This window comes from Macaca thibetana, chromosome 7, assembly GCF_024542745.1.
Source record: "Macaca thibetana thibetana isolate TM-01 chromosome 7, ASM2454274v1, whole genome shotgun sequence".
Lineage (NCBI taxonomy): Eukaryota > Metazoa > Chordata > Mammalia > Primates > Cercopithecidae > Macaca > Macaca thibetana.
The window spans coordinates 32,022,388-32,040,432 of NC_065584.1; the positions used below are offsets into that span (position 1 = coordinate 32,022,388).

General features: G+C 45.6%; 3 protein-coding genes and 1 pseudogene across 6 annotated transcripts in view; 3 read left to right on the plus strand and 1 right to left on the minus strand.

The window, feature by feature from the left end:
- Window positions 1–18,045, plus strand: part of ACYP1 (acylphosphatase 1) — an 820,450-nt gene that overhangs the window by 261,461 nt on the left and 540,944 nt on the right. The gene's annotated exons all lie outside the window — the stretch shown is intronic.
- TMED10 (transmembrane p24 trafficking protein 10) overlaps window positions 1–18,045 on the plus strand; it is a 553,877-nt gene that overhangs the window by 72,936 nt on the left and 462,896 nt on the right. The gene's annotated exons all lie outside the window — the stretch shown is intronic.
- Window positions 1–18,045, minus strand: part of FLVCR2 (FLVCR heme transporter 2) — an 81,314-nt gene that overhangs the window by 50,569 nt on the left and 12,700 nt on the right. The window lies entirely within an intron of this gene.
- On the plus strand, window positions 2,544–2,985 carry LOC126958222 (40S ribosomal protein S24-like; annotated as a pseudogene).

The following is an 18,045-nucleotide window of genomic DNA, read 5'->3' on the forward strand; positions in this document are numbered from 1 at the left end:
AGGCAACAAAGCCAAGGCATGCCCTGAGTGATAGCTCATGCCTATAATCCCAGCCCTGTGGGAGGCAGAGGCAGGAGGATTGCTAGAGGCCAGGAGTTCAAGACTAGCCTGTGCAAAATAGTGAGACCCAGATTCTACAAAAAATAAAATAACTAGCCAGGCATGGTGGCACACACCTGTAGTTCCAGCTATTCTGTATGCTGAGGCAAGGATCACTTAAGCCCAGGAGTTCGAGGCTGCAGTGAGCTGAGATTGTGCCACTGCATTCCAGCCTGAGCAACAGAGCAAGACTCTGTCTCTAAAGAAAAATCACTTTTCTAAAGAAAAATCATTTTCAAGATTAGGTTATAGAGAAAAAAAAAATAAAAAGCCAAGGCAGAAGCCAGGCCAGGCCAATCTGAGCTTCTTCCAGTGCACTGGATTGAATGTCAAAGAACCCAAAGGATGTGGAGCATATGCATGGTTTCAGCTCATATCCCATTAGGGCTCCTCAACTCCCCAACCCTAAGGTCTTCAGGAACTTTTTCAGTACCTTAGATGAATCAAAATCATAAGCCCCAGCCCAGCCTCTGCCCTCAGTCTGAAGGGTGAGTGGCCCAAGCTCCCACTACTTCCCACTGAACCCAACATACAGCAAACATATCATAAATCGATCCTAACCAGCTGGGTGCAGTGGCTCACACCTGTAATCCCAGCACTGTGGGAAGCCAAGGTGGGAGAATCACTTGAGGCCAGGAGTTCGAGACCAGCCTAGGCAACGAAGCAAGACCTCATCTCTACAAAAAAAGAAAAAGAAAAAAAAATCAGCCCTGAGAAGAATATGGCTCCAAGCAGGCAGTCTCTTCCCATGCATGCTGCTCTTTCCTCCTGGTGGTTTCAAAAAGTTTCTGATCATGAGCCTCATTTGGGAGGCCAGTTGAAGATATATAATGCTGGCTGGGTGTGGTGGCTCACGCGTGCAATCCCAGCACTTTGGGATGCTGAGACGGGCAGATCACCTGAGGTCATGAGTTCGAGACCAGCCTGGCCAACACAGTGAAACCCTATCTCTACTAAAACTACAAAAATTAGCCAGATGTGGTGGTGGGCACCTGTAATCCCAGTGACTCAGGAAGTTGAGGCATGAGAATCACTTGAACTTGGGAAGTGGAGGTTGCAGTGAGCCGAGATTGCCTCACTGCACTCCAGCCTTGGCGGCAGAGTGAGACTCTATCTCAAAAAAAAAAAAAAAAATAGAATACCGATGCTGGGCCCCTCTCCTAGATAGTTTGATTAAGAAAGTCTGTGTGGGGCCCCAGACGTCTGTATTTTCATTTAGCCCCATGGATGAGGCAAATCACCAACCACTTTTGGAAGTTCTGGGCTAATCCCCCAAGCTGAGACACTAGCCTCTGACATTGTTTCCACCTGCCCACATGTTTGGTGAGAGTTTTTCAAGGAAGGAGAAAGCAGAACTGAAATTCAGTTCCATGCAACCTTTCCCAGAAGTCTCAAACTGGCTGCTACTTCTTTTCTTTTTTTTTTTTTGAGATGGGTCTTGCACTGTAGTTCAGATTAGAGTGCAGTGGCATAATCGCAGCCCACTGCAGCCTCAATCTCCTGAGCTAAAGCAATCCTCCCACCTCAGCCTCCTGAGTAGCTAGGACTGCAGGTGAGCTCCACCAAGCCCAGCTAATTTCATATTTTTTGTGGAGATGGGGTCTCACTATGTTGCCCAGGTTGGTCTCAAACTCCTGGGCTCAAGCAGTCCTCCTGCCTCAGCCTCCCAAAGTGCTGGGATTACAGACATATGCCACCATGCCTGACCTTCAAACTGGCAATTTAATCTGATGCAGTTTTAAGACATAAAATACATTTTTTAAAAATGAAATGCATTAGTTACCAGTATTTAAAAAACAGATTTCACAAGCCAGATACAGAAGGACAAGTATGATTCCACTTTTACGAGGATCCTAGACTAGGCAAATGTATAGGAGCAGAAAGTAGAATAGAGGTAACCAGGGGATGTGGGGGTGGGGGGGACAAAGGAGGAGTTATTGCTTAATGAGTGCAGAGTTTTTATTGACGATGACGAAAAAGTTTTGGGTATAAATAGTGGTAATATTTACACAACATTGCAAATGCATTTAATGTCACTGAGCTGTACACTTATGAATGGTTAAAATGGTAAATATTATTTATAGTTTATCATGATTACAAAATACAGGTTTCACACAAAAATCTGGATTTCTGATTTCTCTTCAAAGAAAAAAAAAATGAAGATCTGACACCACCGAGTCATGCTTTGTATATATCAATGACTGGTGGGAGCTGAAGCAACTGCTGCCTTTAGATAGGATGCACTGGGACCCCACCACACTCCAATGTCACTTTTACTAGCCCTGCTTCAGCATTTATATGGCCTGGATGGCCCCCATAACCATTTCAGAGGGTGGTCCCAGACCTACGCCGTCTACCTTCAGTTACTGCTAGCCTTTTTCTCGGCTCCCAGCCCTTGTCTACTCTCCTCCAATGCACAATAGGAGGCTAGAAAGTAGACAGTCATGCTTTTCCTCCCTGGCTGTCTGAGGATAGACCACCATCATGAACGGTACATAACTATTGGCACTAGAAAGTTCATGACCAGCTGACAACTTCAGAGGAAACAAATGGTCATTGATATCCTTCATCCCCGGAAGGCAACAGTTGCCTAAGACAGAAATTTGGGAAAAACTAGCCAAAATGTACAAGACCACACCGGATGTCATCTTTGTATTTGGATTCAAAACTCATTTTGATGGTGGCAAGACAACTGGCTTTGGCATGATTTATGATTCCCCGGATTATGCAAAGAAAAATGAACCCAAACATAGACTTGCAAGACATGGCCTGTATGAGAAGAAAAAGACCTCAAGAAAGCAGCGAGAGGAATGCAAGAGCAGAATGAGGAAAGTCAGGGGGACTGCAAAGGCCAGTGTTGGTGCTGGCAAAAAGCTGAAAGAGTAAAGGTGCTGCAATGGTGTTATCTGTGGCCATTGTGGATTTCTCATGAGAAGATTAATAAACTAAAAACTTTCATGTGAAAAAAACAAAAACAAACAAAAAGTAGACAGTCATGTGAGCAAGCACTCTGTGTGCTGTCAATAGCTATAACAATCAATAGAAGTGAACAAAAGGGTTTCCCTTCACCTCTGCAAACTTCCCTCAGACCTTGAAAGACCTCTGACATCATGAGATCCAAAATGACAATGCTGGACTGCAACATACCCAAGTGGCCATGACTTTGGAACAAGACTAGGCTGACCACAGACTTTATGACTGTGACTCCCAAGTCAGCTTCAGAAATTCTCAGCCTCTCTGGGTGATACCATATGATCAGCCAGTCCAGCAAACACAACCTCCTCAAGGCTGGAGTCACTTTCTAGAGCCCTTCTTTATCTGCTAGGATCTGATTTCCACTGCTGAAATACTATCATTGTTCTAGACCTGGGCTATCCAGCTGGTTATGTTTATCCAACTAGTTAACCCAGGGGCCATTGCTTACTGGGAAACGTGGCCATCTATAAGTATAAAATATACATCAGTTTCCAAAGACTTAGGAATGAATGTAAAATAGCACATTACTAACTTTATTATATTGACAACTTGTTGAAATGATATTTTGGGTACATTGGGCTAAATAAAGTATAATCCTACATATAACTACAGTTTGAATGTGTCCCCCAGAATCCATGTGTTAAAGACTTAATCCCCAGTGTAACAGTGTTGAGAGCTAGGGTCTTTAAGAGGTGATAATGTGGCTGGGTATGGTGGCTCATGCTTGTAAACCCAGCACTTTGGGAGGCTCAGGTGGGAGGATCGCTTGAGCCCAGAAGTTCAAGACCAGCCTGGACAACATAGCAAGACCCCATCTCTATCAAAAGTAAAAAATTAGCCAGGTGTGGTGGTGTGTGCCTATAGTTCCAGCTACTCTGGAGCCTAAGCAAGGGGATCACTTGAGCCCAGGAGGTTGGGGCTGAGGTGAGCTGTGATCATGCTACTGTACTCCAAGCTGGTGACAGAGTGAGACCTTGTCTCTTAAAAAAAAAAAAGAAAAAAAGAAAAAGAAAGGTGATAATGTGATTATTGCAGGACTGAACTCATTATCATGAGACTGGGTTTGTTACAAAAGTCAGTTTGTCCTCTCTCATTCTCTCTGACACCCATGTGATGGCTCCTGCCGTGTTATGATGCAGCAAGAGGGCCCTCACCAGATGCGGCCCCTCAATCATGGGGTTCCCAGCCTCCAGAACCATAAGCCAAATTAATTTCTGTTCAATGCGTATTACCCAGTCTGTGATATTCCATGATAATAGCATAAAACTGACTAAGACAGAAAATTGACACCATGAAGTCGTCTGATGCCATAACACATATCTGAAAATGTGGAAGTGGTTTTTGAACTGGAAAGGGGTAGAAGGTGGAAGAATTTGGAGGATCAGGAGAGAAAAGTCTGCCATGAATGGAGTATTAAGGGCAATTCTGGCAAGGGCTCAGATGAAGAAAGAACTTTAAGAAGAGCCTAGGCCGGGCGCGGTGGCTCAAGCCTGTAATCCCAGCACTTTGGGAGGCCGAGACGGGCGGATCACGAGGTCAGAAGATTGAGACCATCCTGGCTAACACGGTGAAACCCCATCTCTACTACAAAATACAAAAAAAAAACCTAGCCGGGTGAGGTGGCGGGTGCCTGTAGTCCCAGCTACTCGGGAGGCTGAAGCAGGAGAATGGCGTAAACCCGGGAGTCGGAGCTTGCAGTGAGCTGAGATCCGGCCACTGCACTCCAGCCTGGGCGACAGAGCGAGACTCCGTCTCAAAAAAAAAAAAAAAAAAAAAAAGAAGAGCCTAAAGCTTCTCAGGGATTACAGAAGTGGTCCTAATCAGAATATTGGTAGAAATATAGACAGTTACAGACAGCAAAGACCATTCTGATGAGGTGTCAGATGGAAATGAGGAACAAGGTATTGGAAACTGGAGTAAAAGCCATTCTTGTTATCTACCGCAGAGAACTTGGCAGGATTGCGTCAGTGTCTTAGGAATTTGTGGAAGACAGAACTTAAGAGTGATGAAGTAGGATATCTGGTAAAAGAAATTTCTAAGCAAAACATTGAAGGAGCTGTATTGCAACTTTAAAGCACATATAGTAAAACGTGAGAGGAGAGAAATGACTAAAAGATGGAATTTGTAATGAGAAAGAAAGCAGAGCAGAAAGATTTGGGAAATCTGAAGGCTAGCCACGTAGACTGAAAAGGTGTCCGTAGGAGAAAAACACCAAGCAATCATTTGCTAAAAAAATTAGTACAGACAGAAGGCAACCAGGCCTATACATCAAGACAATGGGAGGAAAACCCTGAAGACATTTCAGAGACTGTCTAAGCAGGCTAGGGCCTTGAGGACAAGTGCTATGGTTTGGACATGATCTGAGTTTGTCCCCACTTAAACTTATGTTGAAATTTGATCCCCAGGGGGGTCGTGTTGGGAGGTGAGGCTTAGTGGGAGGTATTTGGATCATTGAGGGGAGGATCCCCCATGAGCTGATCTCATGGAAGCAGGTTCTCACTCTCGCAAGACGAGATTAGTTCCTGCAGAAATAGATGAGTTCCCATGATAGTGGATTGTTTTAAAGCCAAGAGATCCTGTGGGTTTTGCCTCTTTGCATGTGTCCACTTGCCCTTTGACCTTCTCAGTCATGTTATAATGTAGCATGAAAGCTACAACCCCCGGCAGGCTGCAGGCATGCCCTTGAATGTCCCAGCCTACAGAACAGTGAGGTAAATAAACCTTTTCTTTATAAATGACCCAGTCTCCCAGTCTCAGGTATTCTGTTATAACAACACAAAATGATCTAAGACAGACAATTTGTACCAAGGAGTGGGGTCATCCGTAAAGATACATAAAAATGTAGAAGCAGCTTTGGAACCGGGTAATGGGCAGAAGTTGGAAGAGTTTGAAGAAATAGGCTAGAAAACACCTAAATTGCTGTGAACAGGGCATTAAGAGTAATTTTGATGAGGGCTCAGAAAAAGACAAAAAGATGAGGGAACGTTTGGAACTTCTCAGAGATTGGTTAGATGGTTATGACCAAAATGCTGATAGAAACATGCACTGTAAAGGCCATTCTGATGAAGGAAAGTAGTGTGTATTTGGAAAGTAGAACAAAGGTCACCCATGTTACGCCATAGCAAAGAACTTGGCTGCATCACGTCCATGCCTTAGGGCTTTATGGAAGACCAAACTTATAAGTGATAACCCAGGGCATCTGGCAGAAGAAATTTCTTTTTTTTTTTTTTTTTTCCTTTTTAAAGATGGAGTTTCACCATGTTGGCCAGGCTAGTCTTGAACTCTTGACCTCAGGTGATCTGCCCATCTTGACCTCCCAAAGTGCTGGGATTACAGGCATGAGCCACTGTGCCTGGCCTAGGCAGAAGAAATTTCTAAGCAGCAAAATGCTCAAGACACAATGTGGTTACTTTGACAGCTTACACACAGCAAAGGAGTGACCTAAAGGTGAAATGTGTAAGAAGCAGAGCATTAAAATTTAGAAAATTTGCAGCCTGGCCATGTGGTAGAGAATGAAAGAACATTTTCAGAAGAGGAATCTAAGGGTGCAGCCAAGAGACCTTTTGCTAAAGAAATTAATTCTGATAGAAGGGAACCAGGTACTAACAGAACAATGGAAAAAAGGCCCTGAAAGTATTACAAAGGTCTAAGGCCATTCCTCCTATCACAGACCCAGAGGCCTAGGAGGACAGAATGGTGGGATACCACTGCCCTGAGCCACCTCAAGATGCTTCTCCTAGCTGCTCTGGCCAGGGCAGCCATGGCCCAATAGCCCCAGGTACAGCTTGGACCCCTGCTCTGCAGAGTGCCAGCTGTGGGTCTTGGTGGCATCCATGTCCACACGGTACTATTGTGCATGCATGTGGAATTCAAGAGTGGTGGGCATAGCAGCTTCCACCTAGATTTCAGATGATATATCAAAAGCCTGGGAGCAGGCCCAGCACAGTGACTCATGTGGAGGCTGAGGTGGGTGGATCACTTGAGTTCAGGAGTTCAAGAGCAGCCTGGGCAAAATGGCAAGACCTCATCTCAACAAAACAAAACAAAACAAACAAACAAACAAAATTAACCAGGTGCAGTGGCGCATGCCTATAGTCCTAGCTATTTGGGAGGCTGAGGCTGGAAGATCGATTGAGCCTCAGAGGTCAAAGCTGCAGTGAGCTGTGATCACACCACTGCACTCCAGCCTGGGTGACAGAGTGAAACCCTTTGTCAAAAAAAAAAAAAAAAAAAAAAAAAGGAAAAAAGAAAGCCTGGGAGCCTAGATAGAAACCCGCCATGGGGGAGAGCCACCAGACAGCCTCTACTAAGGCAACGTCAAGCAGAAATGTGAGGCCAGAGCACAGGAGTCTTCTGCAAAGAGTCTTCACTAGGACAATGCCTAGTGGAGCTACAAGGGCAGGGCCACCGCAAGCACCTCAAAATGCTAGAATCACTGGTGGCATGTGACCTCAGCCTGGCTAAGCTTCAGGCATTTGATTCCAACCTGTGAGCACAGTCATCTGGGCTATGTCCAGCAAAGCCATGGGGAAAGGGATGCCTGAGCCATTGGGAACCCACTCCTGGCACCAGTGTGCCCAGGATGCAAAACATCAATCCAAAGGAGATTATTCTGGAGGTTTAAGATTTAAAGTCTGCTGGCCAGGGCTTGGTGTGGCTCATGCCTATAATCCAGGCACTCTGAGAGGCCAAGGTGGTAGGATCACTTGAGTGCAGGAGTTTGAGACCACTGTGGGCAACACGGCGAAACTCTATCTCTACAAAAAAAGACAAAAATTAGTTGGGTGTGGTGGCATGGCCTGTGGTCCCAGCTACTTGGGAGGCTGAGGTATGAGGCTCACTTGTGCCCAGGTGGCAGAAATTGCAGTGAGCCAAGAACTCACCACAGCAGTCCAGCCTGGGTGAAAGAGCAAGACCCTATGTTTGAATGGTAATTTTACCCAATGCCTGTGCAACCATTGTATATTAGAAGTAAACAACTTGTTTTAGAGTTTATAAGCTCATACCTGGAAAGAATGTGCCTTGAGTTTCAGATGTAATTTTGGACTTTGGACTTTTGAGTTGATGCTGAAACAAGTATATTAGTCCATTCTCACATTGCTATGAAGAAATACTGGAGACTGGCTAATTGATAAAGAAAAGAGGTTTAATTTGCTCCCAGTTCTGCAGGCTGTATAGGAAGCATGATGCTGGCATCTGCTCGGGTTCTGGGAGGCCTCAGGAAACTTACAATCATGGCAGAAGGCAAAGGGGAAGCACACACATCACCTGGACAGAGTAGGAGCAAGAGAGAGACAGAGGGAGGAGGTCCTGCACTCTTTAAACAACCATATCTCATAAGAACTCACTATCACGAGAGTAGCGCCAAGGAGACAGTGCTAAACCATTCAGGAGAACTTTACTCCCATGAGCCAATCACCTCCCACCAGGCCCAACCTCCAATATTGGGGACTGCAATTCAACATGAGATTTGGTGGGGACACAGACCCAAACCATATCAACAAGTTAAGACTCTTGGGACTATTGAGATTGAATGACTGTATTTTGTATGTGAAAGGACATGAGTTTTGGAGGTTAACAGCAGAATACTATGGTTTGGATATGATTAGAGTCTATACCCATGAAAAGTCATGTTGAAATTTGATTCTCAATAGAGCAGTGTTGGGAGGTAGTGTCTGGTAGGAAGTGTTTGGGTCATGTGGGCAGATCTCTCATGAATGGCTTGGTACTGACCTCACAGTAGTGAGTCGTCACTCTCATGAAACTGGATTGTTCTCAAGGGAATGGATTAGTTCCTAAGAGAGTGGGTTGTTATAAAGCTAGGATGTCCCTAGGTTATAACTCTTCACATGCATCCACTTCCCCTTTGACCTTCTCTGCATGTTAGGACACAGCACAGAAGCTCTTGCCAGAAGCCAGGGCCATGCCCTTGAACTTTTCATTTTGCAGAACCATGAGCTGAATAAATCTCTTTTCTTAATTACTCAGTCTCAGGCATTATTATGGCAACACAAAATCGACTAAGACAGCAAGGTTTCCAAATAGTCACCATGGGACCTCAGCATTCACTATCCAGAGCTGCCTCGGAACTCTGCTCCCTGCATTCTGGCACAGCATTCCTTGGCTACCCCAGCCATGGCTCACGTGGTCCCAGGTGTGGCTTGATCTACTTCTCTAGAAAGTATAAACTATAAACTTTGGCGGCATCTGCATGGTGCTAATCTGCAGGCGCATATAATGCAAGAGCTATGGGGCCATGGTGGCTTCCATCTAGATTTCAGAGAATGTCATGAACAGCTTGCGGGCTCAGGCAGAGACTTGTTTTAGGGGCACAGCCACTGCAGAGAGCCCCCACAAGGGTAATGCCTAGTGGAGCCATGGAAATGTGGCTATCACCAAGACTCCAGAACTGTAGAGCTACCAGTGTGCAACACTGGACTGAAAGAGTTGCAGGCATGAGACTCCAACTGTGAGAGCTGCTGGGTGGACTGAGTCCAGCAAAGCTGTTACGGCAGGGCTGCCTGAGGCCTTGGGGGCCCAGTCTCTTCCCCAGTGTGCCCTTCTTTGACATAAAGTCAAAGAAGACTATTCTCTAGCTTTAAGGCTAATGTTGTTTTCCCTGTTGAGTTTTGGATTTACTTGGGACCAGTTACCCTTTTCTTCTTGCCTATTTCTCCTTTTTGGTATGTGTGAATGTTTATCCTATCCCTGTCCCACCATTGTATTTTGGAAGCATATAACTTGTTAGTTTTGGGGAGGTGTTTTTGAAACAGGGTCTCTCTCTCTCTGTCACCCAGGCTGGAGTGCAGTGGCATGTTCACACAGTTCACCGTAGTCTTGACCTCCTGGGCTCAAGCGATCCTTGTACCTCAGCCTCCCGTGTAGCTCAGACTGCAGGCATGTGCAACCATGCACAGCTTCTTTTTTTAAAAAAATGTTGTCCCGACTGGCTCTTGTTAATTTCACAGGTGCAGAGGTGGAGAGGAATTTGTCTCATTATGAACTGTGCCTTGAGTCTCCCTCATATTTGATTTAGGTGAGACTCTAGAATTTGGGCATTTGAGTTGATTCTGGAACAAATTCAGACTTTCAGGGCTATTTAGATAGAATGAATGTGTTTTGTCCATGAGAAGGACATAAAATTCTGGGGGCCAAGGAGAGAATACTACGGTTTGAATGTGTCCCTTAAAGTTCATGTGTTGGGGGGCCAGGTGCAGTGGCTCACGCCTGTAATCCAAGCACTTTGGGAGGCTGAGGCAGGGGGATCAGTTGAGGTCAGGAGTTCAAGACCATCCTGGCCAACATGGTGAAACCCTATCTCTCCTAAAAATACAAAAATTATCTGGGCATGGTGACAGGTGCCTGTAATCCCAGCTACTCTGGAGGCTGAGGCAGAATTGCTTAAATCCGGGAAGCAGAGGTTGCAGTGAGCCAAGATCCTGTCTGTGAACTCCAGCCTGGGTGGATAGAATGAGACTCTATCTCAAAACAAAAACAATAACAACAGCAAAAGTTCATGTGTTGGAAACCTAACTCCCAATGTAACACTACTGAGACATGAAACCTTCAAGAGGTCACGAAGGCTCTACCTTCATGAATGGATCAGTGTCATTAGAATGAGGGTGGGTTTGTCATAAAAGTCAGTTTGGCCCTCCGTTGTACTTTCTTAAACATGAGATGCCATCCACCATGTTATGACGCAGCAAGAAGGCCATCACCAGATGCTGGTCACTTGGCCTTGGACTGCCCAGCCTCTCAAACTGTAAGCTAAATAAATTTCTGGTCATTACAAATTACCCAGTCTGTGGTATTCTGTGACAGCAGCATAAAACAAATTAAGGCATTTACTGAAACCAATTTCACCTTTTCTTTTTACTTAAAACAAATTTACATCTTTAATGTGGCTACTAGAAAACGTAGTTACATGTGACTTGCATTTGTGGTCTGTGTCATATTTCTATCAGACAGTGCTATTTTAGACAGACAGCTGTGGTTCTATAGAACTGGTTCTGTAAAGTGGCTGTACTCACTTCTAAAAGTAAACTGATTCTCTCCTATTCTATTTCTAGATTGCACTGTGCTAGGAGCTACCCAAAGGTACTGGCGAAGTCCCCTCACAACCTCCATCCTATAGGACTCTCACCTGGGTTAGGACTGACCTCGAATATCTTTTTTAGATCTACATCTGTCTCATCCAGTACCACCAAGGAAACAAGGTTTTCTTTTGACCCTTGCAGGATAACAATGTGTGGGTATCACTTAAAAGCCCACACAGCTCATTTTCCGGTGAAACAATGCTACAAGTGTTGCTAAAAATTCCAGGCTGTTACTAACTGGGGGCAACTGGTCAGAGCATACCAAGAAAAGGGAAGGGCCTCAGTTGTATTCTCCAGGCTCATCTTCCCTCTCTCACCCCAGCTCTGGATTCACTGGTTTCTTCCTGCTAGAGGTTCCACCCTCACCTTCTTGACAATACAATGGCTGTGCTAGGTTAGAAGAGGCAGTATCAGCCCTCCAGCAGCAACTTCAAAAAAGAAGGCAAGTGCTAAGCCCTCACGGTCTACACAAAACTGCTGGAAACTATCACCAATAACCCTGGAGACACGGGGAAAAATTAAATCCTCAGAATCTGCCTTTTCTTTCTTTCTTTTTTTTTTTTTTTACATATATGCTTGATCCACAAGAAATACTGACCTACTGCGAGTGGCTTTGAAGGTGGAACTAGGTTTAAATTTCTTTTTTACTATTCAGTAGCTATAGGACTCTGGATAAAGTTGCAAGATTTATCTGGATCTCAGTTCCCTCTCCTGCAACAATGGGGACAATTTCACCTACTTCACAGAGTTGTTGAAAGGATTAAGTTAAATAATGGATGAAAAGTACCTTGCATAATAGTAGGTGTTTAATAGATATTAGCTTCCTCTACCTTCTTCACCCTTTCCCATAGCAATTAGGTAAAGAAAATGCTAAAAACCCCAAGGAGAACTGAAAATAAATCCTCTATGCTATGATCTGCTTAGTTGTTGTGTGTGTGTTTGTTTTTTAATATAATCTGAATCTTGGCTCCTGGTACAATTTTTTAAAACCTGGTATAGTATCTCTTCGAAGGCAAGGATTATCTTTGCCGCCCTAGCACACTGTCTTGCAAAAGCTAGATAAATGCTTGTCGAAAGGAAGAATGTTGGATTTTATGCAAGCAGAAGGTAGTGCTCCTGTGGAGTATGTAAGAAGCATTTGAAGAGAGAGGTCAGAATTACCGGAGTATAAGGGTTATAGTGATCTGTGCGGTCAGGGTCAAAGTGAGGTGACTACCTTCCTGGTAGTAAAGATGAACAGAGGGAAATTTGCCTTTGGAGAAGTTTTGTAAAGTTTCTGTTTGAAATGAAAAATTTCCAAATGAAAGTTTATATTTTCTAAATGAAATTAATAGATAGGAGAAAATAGTCCAATGAGAAGAACTGGGATTTGGCCAGGCGCGGTGGCTCAAGCCTGTAATCCCAGCACTTTGGGAGGCCGAGACGGGCGGATCATGAGGTCAGGAGATCGAGACCATCCTGGCTGACACGGTGAAACCCCATCTCTACTAAAAAATACAAAAAACTAGCCGGGCGAGGTGGCGGGCGCCTGTAGTCCCAGATACTCGGGAGGCTGAGGCAGGAGAATGGCGTGAACCCGGGATGTGGAGCTTGCAGTGAGCCGAGATCTGGCCACTGCACTCCAGCCTGGGCGGCAGAGCGAGACTCCGTCTCAAAAAAAAAAAAAGAACTGGGATTTGTCAGGCCTCTGAGCCCAAGCTAAGCCATCATATCCCCTGTGACCTGCAGGTATACATCCAGATCGCCTGAAGCAACTGAAGATCCACAAAAGTGAAAATAGCCTTAACTGATGACATTCCGCTATTGTAATTTGTTTCTGCCCCACCCTAACTGATCAATGTACTTTGTAATCTCCCCCACCCTTAAGAAGGTTCTTTGTAATTCTTCCCAACCTTGAGAATGTACTTTGTGAGATCCACCCTCTGTCCGCAAACCACTGCTCCTAACTCCACCGCCTATCCTATAAGAACTAATGATAATCCACCACCCTTTGCTGGCTCCTTTTTCAGACTCAGCCCGCCTGCACCCAGGTGAAATAAACAGCCTTGTTGCTCACACAAAGCCTGTTCGGTGGTCTCTTCACATGGACGCGTGAAACATTTGGTGCCAAAGACCCAGGTCAGAGGGACTCCTTCAGGAGACCAGTTCCCTGTCCTCACCCTCACTCCATGAAGAGATCCACCTACAACCTCGGGTCCTCAGACCAACCAGCCCAAGGAGCATCTCACCAATTTCAAATCGGGTAAGCAGTCTTTTCACTCTCTTCTCCAGCCTCTCTGGCTACCCTTCAATCTCCCTGTCCTTCCAATTCTAGTTCTTTTTCCTCTCCAGTAGAGACCAAGGAGACACATTTTATCCGTGGACCCAAAACTCCGGCGCGGGTCACGGACTCCGGAAGACAGCCTTCCCTTGGTGTTTAATCATTGCGGGGACGCGGGGACGCCTGCCTGATTATTCACCCACACTTCATTGGTGTCTGATCTCCGCGGGGACGCCTGCCTTGGTCATTCACCCACATTCCCTTGGTAGCAAGTCAATTGCGGGGACTCCTGCTTTGGCTGCTCACCCACATTGCAGCCCAGGGCTGCTCCCACCCCCTTCTCCGTGTTTCTACCCTTCTCTTTAAGCTTGCCTCCTTCACTATGGGCAACCTTCCACCCTCCATTCCTCCTTCTTCTCCCTTAGCCTGTGTACTCAAGAACTTAAAACCTCTTCAACTCACATCTGACCTAAAACTTAAGCGCCTGATTTTCTTCTGCAACACCGCTTGGCCCCAATACAAACTCGACAGTAGTTCCAAGTGACCAGAGAATGGCACTTTCGATTTGTCTATCCTACAAGATCTGGATAATTTTTGTCTAAAAAATGGGCAAATGGTCTGAGGTGCCTGATGTCCAGGCATTCTTTTACACATTGGTCCCTCCCTAATCTCTGCTCGTAATGTGACTCGTCCCAAATCTTTCTTCTTTCTCTCCTGTCTGTTCCTTCAGTCTCCACCCCAAGCTCTGAGTTATTTGAATCCTTCTTTTCTACGGACTCATCTGACCTGTCCCCTTCTTCCCAGGCTGCTTCTCACCAGGCCGAGCCAGGTCCCAATTCTTCCTCAGCCTCTGCTCCCCCACCCTATAATCTTTCTATCACCTCCGCTCCTCACACCTGGTCTGGCTTACAGTTTTGTTTCGCGACTAGCCCTCCCCCACCTGCCCTATTTCCTCTTAGAGAGGTGGCTGGAGCTAAAGGCATAGTCAGGGTCCATGTGCCTTTTTCTCTATCAGACCTCTCACAAATCAGCCAGCATTTAGGCCCTTTCTCATCAGACCCCACTAAACATATACAGGAATTCCGATATCTAACTCTGTCCTACAATTTAACCTGGAGTGACTTAAATGTCATCCTCACTGCTACCCTCTGCCCAGATGAACCGGAAAGAGTTTTTTCTCTAGCCCAGTCTCACACTGATAACCGCCGGCTTCACGAGCCAGACCTCCAGGAGGGCATTAGAGCAATTCCCCAATGGAACTATCAGGCAGATTCCCCAGGTATAGCTAGGCGAGATTACATGGTTTCCTGCCTAGTTGAAGGGCTTAAAAACGCAGCTTACAAAGCTGTTAATTATGACAAACTTAAAGAAACTACCCAAGGTAAAGACAAAAACCCAGCCCCATTCATGGCCCGCTTAGCAGCAACCCTTAGACGCTTTACTGCCCTAGACTCAGAGGGGCCAGAAGGCTGCCTTATTCTTAATATGCATTTTATCAGCCAGTCAGCTCCTGACATTAGAAAAAAGCTTCAAAAATTGGAATCTAGTCCTCAAACCCCACAACAGGAATTAATCAACCTCGCCTTCAAGGTGTACAATAATAGAGAGGAGGTAGCCAGACAGCAACGCATTTCTGAGTTACAGCTACTTGCCTCCGCTGTAAGACAACCCACAACCACATCTCCAGCATACAAGAACTTCAGAACATCTAAGCCACAGCTCCCAGGGGCTCCTTCAAAACATCCTCATGGACCTTGCTTCAAATGCCAGAAGTCTGGCCACTGGGCCTCAGAATGCTGTCAGCCCTGGATTCCTCCTAAGCCACGGCCTGTCTGTGCGGGCCCCCACTGGAGGTCAGACTGTCTGACTCACATCGCCGCTGCTCCTAAAGCCCCTGGAGCCCAAACCCAATGTTCTTTGGCCGACTCCTTCCCAGATTTACTCGGCTTAGCAGCTGAAGACTGACGCTGCCCAATCGCCTCAGAAGCCCCCTGGACCATCACAGATACTGAGCTTCAGGTAACTCTTACAGTGGAGGGTAAATCCGTCCCCTTCTTAATCAATACCAAGCCTACCAACTCCACATTACCTTCTTTTCAAGGGCCTGTTTCCTTTGCCTTTGTAACTGTTGTGGGTATTGACGGCCAGGCTTCTAAACCTCTTAAAACTCCCCAACTCTGGTGCCAACTTGGACAACATTCTTTTACGCACTCCTTTTTAGTTATCCCCACCTGCCCAGCTCCCTTATTAGGTCAAGGCATTTTAACTAAATTATCTGCTTCCCTGACTATTCCTAGGCTACAGCCACACCTCATTCCCGCCCTTTTACCCAGTTCAAAGCCTCCTTCATGCCCTCCTCTCGAATCCCTCCACCTAAACCCACAAGTATGGGATTCCTCTACTCTCTCCCTGGCAACCAATCACACGCCCATTACTATCCCATTAAAACCTAATCACTTTTACCCCGCTCAATGCCAGTATCCCATCCCACAGCATGCTTTAAAAGGATTAAAGCCTGTTATCACTCGCTTGTACCAGCATGGCCTTTTAAAGTCTATAAACTCTCCTTAAAATTCCCCCATTTTACCTGTCCAAAAATTGGACAAGCCTTTCAGGTTAGTTCAGGATCTGCACCTTATCAACCAAATTGTCTGGGCTATCCACTCTGTGGTGCCACAGCCATAGACTCTCCTATCCTCACTGCCTCCCTCCACAACCCCTCCATAACCCATTATTCTGTTCTGGATCTCAAACATGCTTCCTTTACTATTCCTTTGCACCCTTCATCCCAACCTGTCTTCGCTTTCACTTGGACTGACCCTGACACCCATCAGCCTCAGTAACTTACCTGATCTGTACTGCCGCAAGGCTTCAGAGACAGCCCCCATTACTTCAGTCAAGCCCAAATTTCTTCCTCATCCGTTACCTATCTCGGCATAATTCTTCATGAAAATAACGTGCTCTTCCTGCTGATCGTGTCTGGCTAATCTCCCAAACCCCAACACCTTCTACAAAACAACAACTTCTTTCCTTCCTAGGCATGGTTTTGTACTTCTGCCTTTGGATACCTAGTTTTACCATCCTGATTAAACCATTATATAAACTCACAAAAGCAAATCTATCTGACCCTATAGATCCTAAATCCTTTCACCACTGCTCTTTCCGTTCCTTAAAGACAGCCCTAGAAGCTGCCCCCACACTAGCTCTCCCTAACTTATCCCAACCCTTTTCATTACACACAGCCAAAGTACAGGGCTGTGCGGTCAAAATTCTTACACAAGAGCAGGATTGCGCCCTGTAGCCTTTTTGTCCAAACAACTTGACCTTACTGTTTTAGGCTGGCCATCATGTCTCTGCAGCGGCCACTGCCACCACCATAATACTTTTAGATGCCCTCAAAATCACAAACTATGCTCAACTCACTCTCTACAGTTCTCATAACTTCCAAAATCTATTTTCTTCCTCACACCTGACACATATACCTCCTGCTCTCCTCCACTACCTCTCAGCAAGCCGAACTCATTGCCTCGACTCAGGCCCTCACTCTTGCAAAAGGACTACGCATCAATATTTATACTGACTCTAAATATGCCTTCCATATCATGCCGTTATATAGGCTGAAAGAGGTTTCCTCACTACGCAAGGGCCCTCCATCATTAATGCCTCTTTAATAAAAACTCTTATCAAGGCTGCTTTGCTTCCAAAGGAAGCTGGAGTCATACACTGCAAGGGCCACCAAAAGGCATCAGATCCCATGGCTCAGGGCAACACTTATGCTTATAAGGTAGCTAAAGAAGCAGCTAGCATTCCAATTTCTGTCGTACACAGCCAGTTTTTCTCCTTCTCAGGGGTCACTCCACCTATTCTCACACTGAAACTTCCACCTATCAATCTCTTCCCACACAAGGCAAATGGTTCTTGGACCAAGGAAAATATCTCCTTCCAGTCTCACAGGCCCATTCTATTCTATCGTCATTTGCATAACCTCTTCCATGCACATTCCCGCCTTTTAGAACCTCTCATTTCCTTTCCATTGTGGAAATCTATCCTCAAGGAAATCACTTCTCAGTGTTCCATCTGCTATGCTACTACTCCTCAGGGATTGTTCAGGCCCCCACCCTTCCCTACACATCAAGCTTGGGGATTTGCCCCCACCCAGGACTGGCAAATTGACTTTAGTCACATGCCCTGAGTCAGGAAACTAAAATACCTCTTGGTCTGGGTAGACACTTTCACTAGATGGGTAGAGGCCTTTCCCACAGGGTCTGAGAAGGCCACTGAAGTTATTTATTCCCTTCTGTCAGACATAATTCCTAGGTTTGGCCTTCCCACCTCTATACAGTCTCTTCATACCACCCCCAAAATTTTTCACTGCTCCAACACTTCACTATTTCGTTTTGCTTTTCTTATTAATATAAGAAGACAGGAATGTCTGATAATGGACTGACCTTTACTAGTCGAATCACCCAAGCAGTTTCTCAGGCTGTTGGTATTCAGTGAAACGTTCATACCCCTCAATCTTCAGGAAAGGTAGAATGCACTAATGGTCTTTTAAAAACACACCTCACCAAGCTCAGCCTCAAACTTAAAGAGGACTCTGTCTTGAATAAAGCC